General features: G+C 43.3%; 1 pseudogene; it reads left to right on the plus strand.

Annotated features, from left to right (window-relative positions):
• The first annotated feature begins 1,768 nt into the window (after positions 1-1,768).
• On the plus strand, positions 1,769-2,319 carry LOC110304466 (annotated as a pseudogene).
• Positions 2,320-8,231: the final 5,912 nt, after the last annotated feature.

The raw sequence follows: 8,231 nt of genomic DNA on the forward strand, positions 1-8,231 counted from the left end.
ACATATCGTTAAAAAAGCTTCTCTGTGCAATCTATGGGGACCACAACAAGAAGCTATAACTGGTCAAGATTCAGAGAACAAAACACTATGGGCTTCTCAGCTCCAGTTGGTATGTCTACATCCCACCCATACATCCGAGGCTCAGAGAACACCATGTAACTGTGGTTGGGAAGATTATAAGAGCCTGAGGACCAGGGACCTGCTGAGACACTCTTCTGTGACTTCAATATAGAACAGGGAAGTTGCATCCATGAAATTACAATTGCATTGTGCCTAAACAGGACCTAAAGAATGACAACAGTTCACATACTAATTTGGTGTGGGAAAGCTCTGAAGATTATGTTGAAGAGCCCCAGGCATGCTGTCAAGAGAAGGACAATGAGTTTTCCCTCCAGATGAGCCCCCTCATGAGTTATCCAATATGAAATTGTCTCACACACACACACACACACACACACACACACACACGTACACGTGTATGAACAAATTTAAACAGACTCAGCAAATTTATTTATACTTATTTTATTTTATGTGTATGGGTATTTTGCCCATATGTATGTCTGTGTACCACATATGGTACCCTTGGAAAGCAGAAGAGGGCAATGTTTTTCCCACACTGGAGTTACAATGAGCTGCCCTGTGGATACTTGGAATCAAGCTTGGGGCCTCTAGAAAAGTAGTTGGCACTCTTTAATAACTGCCATACTTCCAGAAAACAGTTTACATTCTAGATTTACACATAGCAATAAAAATTAAAGAAAAAAACCCAACAAAGTAAATGTCTAAGTTTTAAATAAAATTAATGAGTTATCATTTGGTGGAATATTAACCAAACAACTTCAATTATACATGGCTACTTATGAAATCATAATACTTACTTAAAAATCGAAAGCTTGAAGATGGAATTTTAAACACTAGCTTCGGTCCATCAATTGGATCCTACAATTCTTCCTCAGAGGTTCTGTGAGGACTAGGTGCTTGTGAGTAGCCCAGCACCCACTTCACGGCAGACTCTCCAAAAAGCTGAGCAAAATATTCTTGGTGCTGTTTAGCAAAGTAGGAAGCCAACTCATGGAGGGGCTCTATAACTGTCAGGGGTGCCTAGCTTTGTGAACAGGATATGGATATTTTCTTTATTTATATTTCAAATGTTACATTCCCCTTTCCCAGTTTCCCCTTCTCCTGGAAACCCCCTATCCCATCCTCCCCCTGCTTCTATGAGGGTGTTCCTCCACCCATCTCACCCAAATCTACCTCCCTGCCCTTAATTCCCCTACACTGGGGCATAAAGACACAATCTCATGTATCCCAAGCTATCTCCTCTGGTGGACATGCTCTCTTGGTCCTTCTGCCTTTAGCTTACCAGTCCCAAGAATACAATTGTGTGCCACCAAACCCAGGCCTAAATATTCTCTTTTGAGGCACAGAATAACTTTGTTTGGGCCCTAAGATCAATCTTAATGCAAGGCCATGAGCTAAGACAGGACCCATGTCCTCACTGTACTTGGGACAGTCTTGTTGGCCCAAAAAACTGTGGTCATTTTTCCATCCTAAAACACAGTGGGGAGCGTTACTTAAGCTGAGGTGCCTTGAATTAAAGGGTGTGCTCTGTCTCTGAGTTAATGTCTTGCAACATTAAATACTTGTTCTCCTCTTTCTCTTCCGGTCTCAGGTGCTGCGGGAGCCGCTGGTTACCCTCAGGGTGGCAGAGGTGTGCGGGTCTGGGGAAGCCCAGAACTGATCTCGTGTCTTTCCTGAAGGTGCAGACATGGCCAAGTCCAAGTCCAAGAACCACACCACACACAACCAGTCCCGAAAATGGCACAGAAATGGCATCAAGAAACCCCAGTCGCAAAGATACGAATCTCTTAAGGGGGTTGACCCCAAGTTCCAGAGGAACATGTGCTTTGCCAAGAAGCACAAGAAAGGCCTGAAGAAGATGCAGGCCAACAATGCAAAGGCAGTGAGTGCGCGCGCAGAGGCCATCAAGGCCCTGGTGAAGCCTCAGGCCATCAAGCCCAAGATGCCAAAAGGCCCCAAACTCAAGCGGCTGGCTTTCATCGCTCACCCTAAGCTTGGGAAGCGGATTCGAAGCTACATGGCCAAGGGTCAGAGGCTCTGCCAACCGAAGCCTAAGGTTCAAACCAAGGCAGGGGCCAAAGCTCCAGCTAAGGCCCAGGCTTCAGCTCCAGCCCAGGCTCCCAAAGGTGCTCAGGTCCCCAAAGGTACACAGGCCCCTGTTAAGGCCCCATAGAAAAGGCTCCTACCAGTGTGAAGACAGACGGACTGCTGTGACACACCTCCCCACACACTATTTGCAGATGACCAGTGTCCTATGCTGTTCTTACAAATAAACTCAGGCAAGATCTGTTAAAAAATAAATAAATAAATTCTTGTTCTCAACAGTGTGGTGTAAAACTGTAATCTCTCTAACCGGAAAAGCAGGCAGTGCAGGGTGCTGCTGTGCAGATGAGCTGCCTTCAACAATGGTCAGCTGACCTTCTGAGCACAGGTCACAGTTATAGGTGGAGAGTTCTACTCCCTGTCTTTCTGCCTTGGCTTTTGAAATAGTCCTTACATCATGTCACAGAATGATTCCTTTACATACAAAAATGTTCACATGGGAAAATGTTTCTCTTTCTAATACCTATTCAGTGGTTACTAGTGCGAAGTTCATGAAAACCCCAGGTTTTAAATCTTTTCTGTTTCCTTTAGGATATGGGCATCCTTGTCATAAGAGGAGTTGAAATGTGAGCATGTACCTTCTGATGCTATTTTCTAACCTCCTTTACTAAGGGCTTATATTGACAATAGAAACAAATACTAACCTGACTCTATTCTCTTTAAATACGGACTGCTATACTGTAATTGCTCAGCTTTTGTACTTTGTTATTTATTTACTTATCTATGTATTTATAGTCCAGACAGGCTGCCAGTGGATTAAATATGATGGGCCTGGATGTATAGGTCAGGATGACCTCACACACGCAAAGCTCAGCCTACCTCTGCCTTCTGAGTGATGAAATTAAAAATCAGGCCACCAGTGTGTGTACCTGCTGGGTCCTCACTGCTCCCTTCCAGGCAGTCGTTCCCTGTAACTCAAGGATCCCTGTGCACACTGACATCTCGAGGGATGTTGGGATTCTCAGCACTTCTGATGCCGTTGGTTTCTGAACTACAGGTTGAACCTGCCTAATCTGAAACTCTCAGTTTGCAGTACTCCAAGCACAGACTTGATAATTCCCCTGGAAAAGTCATCAATATGAAATTTTCATGCACAGAATTATGAAGAGTTTATCAACTTTGCTTTAAACTATATATGTAAAGTGTATGCATATGAGTGCTACAGCAATTCATATTTAGACTTTAACCTCATGCATAAGATGCAAACAGGCAAAAAATTCAGAAATTTCCAATTTCTGAAACTCCTGGTACCAAGCATTTCTTTTAGATTGGAAGAAAACATAAAAGACTGTGTCCATTCCCAAATGTGCACATCCTCTGTTTGGCCTAGGGAATATCTCATAGGACAGTGGGCCTAGTTTTTCCTTAGTTAAGATGCTTGGTATGTTGGTGTATCCTCTCTGAGCCCTGAAGATGCTGAGCCCACACCTACAGTGACCCATGTTCTCCAACAATGCTACTAATAGTGCCAATCCATGGGCCAAGCACATTCAAACCACCACACCTACTGATGGCTAACACAAATACAATTACAGACGTGATGTACAAAACCACCTTAAGTGTTCCTTAGAATTTTGCTAGAGGTATACACACATGCAATCACCTCACATAAAATAGAAAACATTTCGATCATCCTCACTTACAGAGATTTCTAATTCAAGAGCACTAATCAAGTTGCCTCAAGAGCGCTCCTGCTCATTACCACTTTGATGACCGGATTTTCTTGCATGTTCTAGATTAGCCAAGGGCCAATAAGGTAAAGATCCATGGTAAGTTCTAAGGTGTGTTTTCTGCTCATCTCAGCTGGTGCCTCTTCAATTTACTGCTGTTTTCATAGAGAGCATTCCCAGCAAGGAAACTATCAGGAGCATCAGTGAGATCTTCGGTGTGGGAATCTCCATTGCTGTCTTGCTATTGGTGCTCCTCACGAGCATCATAACTATTGCAAATGAATGACTTTATCACCATCCCCATTCCCAATATCAGGAATGGGTCTGGTCTCCTTGACGTATGATCACAAAATCCAAGGAATTTTGGCAGAGCAAATTGTTTTACTCCTAGAGTAGGGCACAAAGCCAGTTCAAATGCACTGAGCCAGCATGCCCAGTGGGGCTTCTGCTGGTCCTTTAACTCTAAAACAGAGAGTCCCCTTGCTTCTGTCTGAGAGCTCAGAGCTTGGCCTCACATTCTTAGGAGACCACTGATCTAAAGTAGTGCACTGGCCATGGCATCTGAGCTTGGGTTTTGACTGTGGGAAAGTGATGACTCCACAGCTCATCTTGCCTAATGGTGTCTTTCCACATCTCTTTCAAGATGCCCTGTCTTATGTAGCATTTAAGAGAAGACAGTGTGTTTCATGCGTATTTCCCAGACCAAGGAACTAGAGCAGGGATTCTCAGTCACTCTGATTCTCTCATGTAATTCCACATGCTGTGGGGCTTACATGTTACATGACTTCTCTGTGTTCCCTAATCCAAGATACATACTGGAGACCCTTCTGGATCCCAAGGGATGTGTTAGGTCCTTCTAAGTGCTGATATTACTTCTAACAGTTGAGACTTGCTCAGTGATCATTGTTATAGCATCTCATGAAGATTCCTGTTCTGTAAACATGTTAAACTTAAATACTGGTAGAGCTTTAGCTAAAGATCGTTGTAAGTTTCCTTTGAAGTTTTTTGAGAAGAGGTCCTATGTATTCCAGACTGGTGTTAAATTTGCTATGTAGCTGGGGCTCACTAGGAACTTTCATTTCTGCTGCTTCTATCATCTTTGTGCTGGGCTTACTAGCATATGTTTTATCTTTCGGGAGTCAGCCACCTAAAGAGAAAAATTAAACTCAAACTTTCTATGAGTAATGTGGGGGTGTTGAGATGGCTCAGAACTCAGGAGCATGGACAGTTCTTACAGAGAATATGCATTCCATTCCTGCAGCTGGTCAGATGATTCACAGCAGACAACTACAGCAATGGGGGAATCCTCGAGGTTTAGTAGACACCTTTATTCTAGTGCACATAGCCTCCCCTCCCGCTGCATGCAGAAAAAGAAATGACAAGCTATGGAAGAAGAGTTTGCGGCACTAGGTTGAGATCCATCTGGAAGGTAGACTGATATAAGACCTATGGTATACTCTCTCTTTGCCTGGGGATCTGGTCTTGTCCCCTTGATGATACTGTTGAATGCTCGGGAACATATTTAATAAAGAAGGCACATAAGACATTGGATGGGAAACTGCATGACTAACACTGGAACAGAGTTTGTTGTGGGTGGCACCCAGGCCTGCATGGCCCTTTCCTGCAGGGCTTGTGCGAGCACACACAGTGTGTCTGCCTGTATTGCCTACCTCTGCGTAGAAAGAAATCTTAGCCATTGACTTTCCAAGACACCACACGAGTCATTACTGATCTGTTTCACGTGACTGGGCAGAAAAAGAGGGATAAGAACACATTTGTCAAACTTCAAATGTTTACCTTAATTATTTGGAACTTATAAAAATAAGTTTTTATTAAATTAAAAAGTAAAGCAAAGCAAAACAAAACAAAACAAAACGCTGTTTAAGCTGGCTCTGGTGGCATGTGCCTTGAATTTCAGCACCTGGTCTGCTGAGGCAGAAGCATTTACAGCTCCTGGTTAGCCTGCGCTACAATTAAGATAAAGTCTAAAAGGGCGAATTAGAAATTGAGCAAAATCTACAAATATGTTCCCAAAGTTGCTTATTCTTCCTTGCAGGGCAGTGGTACCTGGGAGTAGAAAGGTCTTTGACAGGGAATGAGGGGGTAACTAGCAGGTGGTATGTACCTCCTGAATTACACTAAGGAAGGAGCAGAAGTCAGCCTAGCATTAGTGATGGACTAGACCCCTGGAAGGACTGGTTCTCAGGTAGCCTGGAGAGTCCAGCTTCAGCTTCTTCTCTGGCAGCTAATTTACAAACCAAGACATTTTCCTTTCTTTCAGTGCATGACGATTAACCAATGTCATTCTAGTGTGCTAGCATTGCTGCATGGGTGAACGCATTAAGCCACGAGCTTGGAGAAGATACTTCCTGCCGTTTACAGAATCAAAGCTCCCAAAGTTCCCAGGGAATGGTGCAATTAAAGACAGAAACAATACCCTTGATTAGAAGAAAGCATCGTGAGTGACATGTTCGATTTTCTCTCAATCCCTCCTATACCACTTCACCCTCATTTAGAGTACTTGAAAAGGAAGACGGGGTTACAGAGGTAAGCTGTCATGGCCTATGTAATTCATTTTCTATCTATTCAGAGTATTGTAGATTTCTTTTGTTTTTATCCTCCTCCTCCCCCTCCTCTTCCTTCTCCTTTTCCTCCTTTCCCCTTTCTTGCTCTTCCTCTTCCTCTTGCTCTTCCTCTTGCTCTTCCTCCTTCTCCCTCTCCTCCTCCTCCCTCTCCTCCTCCTCCTCCTCCTCTTCCTGCTCCTCCTCCTCCTCCTCCTCTTCCTCCCACTTCTACCCCTTCCTCCTGTTCTCCTAGGCTGGGACACCTTGCTTGGCTCCTGTTTCTCAACTTGGATTCTAAAATTAGTTTCCCGAGCCTTTCTCTTCCTACCATACCCTCTAAGGATGTGTCAGCCATCTGATTTCCCAACTCCTGTGCCTGAACTTGGTACAGAAGGAGCCCGTCAGCCCTGACAGCAAGGATTGCATGGGGGATTTGCCTTCTGGAGCTGGTATTGAAAGAGTTTCGTTGATTTGCTCTTTGATTTTATTTGATGCTTCTTTCCTTGGGTGCCTATTGTATTAAGAAATGCTGAAAGGCTAGAGTCCTGTCTCAGCTGTAAGGCTTCTGCATAGGCCCAAGCTCAGCTTCCAGCGCTCACCCCAGGTGGCTCACAATTGCCTGAAATTCCATTGCATAGGGATAGGGATACCTCAGCATCCACAGACTTCTGAATTCGTGTGCATATATCTAGACACATGCATACCTATATACACATAATGTAGGATAAAATATATTTTAAAAAATACATGAAGAGCATGTAGGTAGCACATGTGTATACACATATGGAAAGAACACTAATACACATAAAATAAATATAAAATAATTAAAAACTAGTGAATAAAATCAAAGATCGTGGAAGCTAATAGCCAGGTCCTTTCAGGTGCTTTCTGGTAAGTACTGTTTAAATTAGCCCTGCGAGAGCAAGAGGTTTGGAGCTGGATAATTCCTGTAGAAGCAGGGAATAAAGGAACCCTGGGAAGCCAGTGCCTGTACTTCACACCAGGTCCTCTGCACTCATTTACAGTAGCTGTCTGCCTTGCAGCTCTTTGCTTGAGTATATTTCTGAGTCTCTTTTAGTCTCTCCTCAAAAATCCTCTGTACCTTCTCTGTGACGTGTTGTTATCTGCATTGATGCAAAGCCATCTAGTCTGCTTCATTTGCTTTAAGACTGGTACTGTTTTAAAATCAAAGCCCACACCCTGCTGGCTACTGTCTGTTACACCTAGTCCTCCGTGAGCTGTTTTTACAAAGACTTCTCCATGTCTAAGTTAACCCTGTTTGCCAATGCACGCATAGAGTGTGTTCTCAACACTTTCTGGACCATCGTCAGTGCCCAGTACACTTGCTTCTTATGGCTTCTATCACATTCTTCCCGGTAGCACATGTGTTACAGATCCCAAACTATATTCTAAGCAGATTGGGAAAGATGTTCAGAAATATGAAGACTGCCCTGGGTTACACTGCAAAGTATGAAGGTCTCAGTCTGAGGAATCTATGTTTAGAATTCCTTTCATAAACTCCTTCTGAGACTGGGAAGGAAACATTATTTATAAGGGAAAGCCCCCAGAACACACCATCAGTTTAGCCCTTTGATTTCTTGTATTGATAATATATCTTTTTTTCCCTATAGGCTTATTTTTTAATTTTATTTTTTATTGTGACTGGATAGGCTGGCAGTCAGTGAACCCTATTCTTCTTCTTTCTTCTTCTTCTTCTTCTTCTTCTTCTTCTTCTTCCTTCTTCTTCTTCTTCTTCTTCTTCTTCTTCTTCTTCTTCCTTCTTCTTCTTCTTCTTCTTCTTCTTCTTCTTCTT

Source organism: Mus caroli, chromosome 11 (genome assembly GCF_900094665.2).
Source record: "Mus caroli chromosome 11, CAROLI_EIJ_v1.1, whole genome shotgun sequence".
In the NCBI taxonomy this organism is placed as follows: domain Eukaryota; kingdom Metazoa; phylum Chordata; class Mammalia; order Rodentia; family Muridae; genus Mus; species Mus caroli.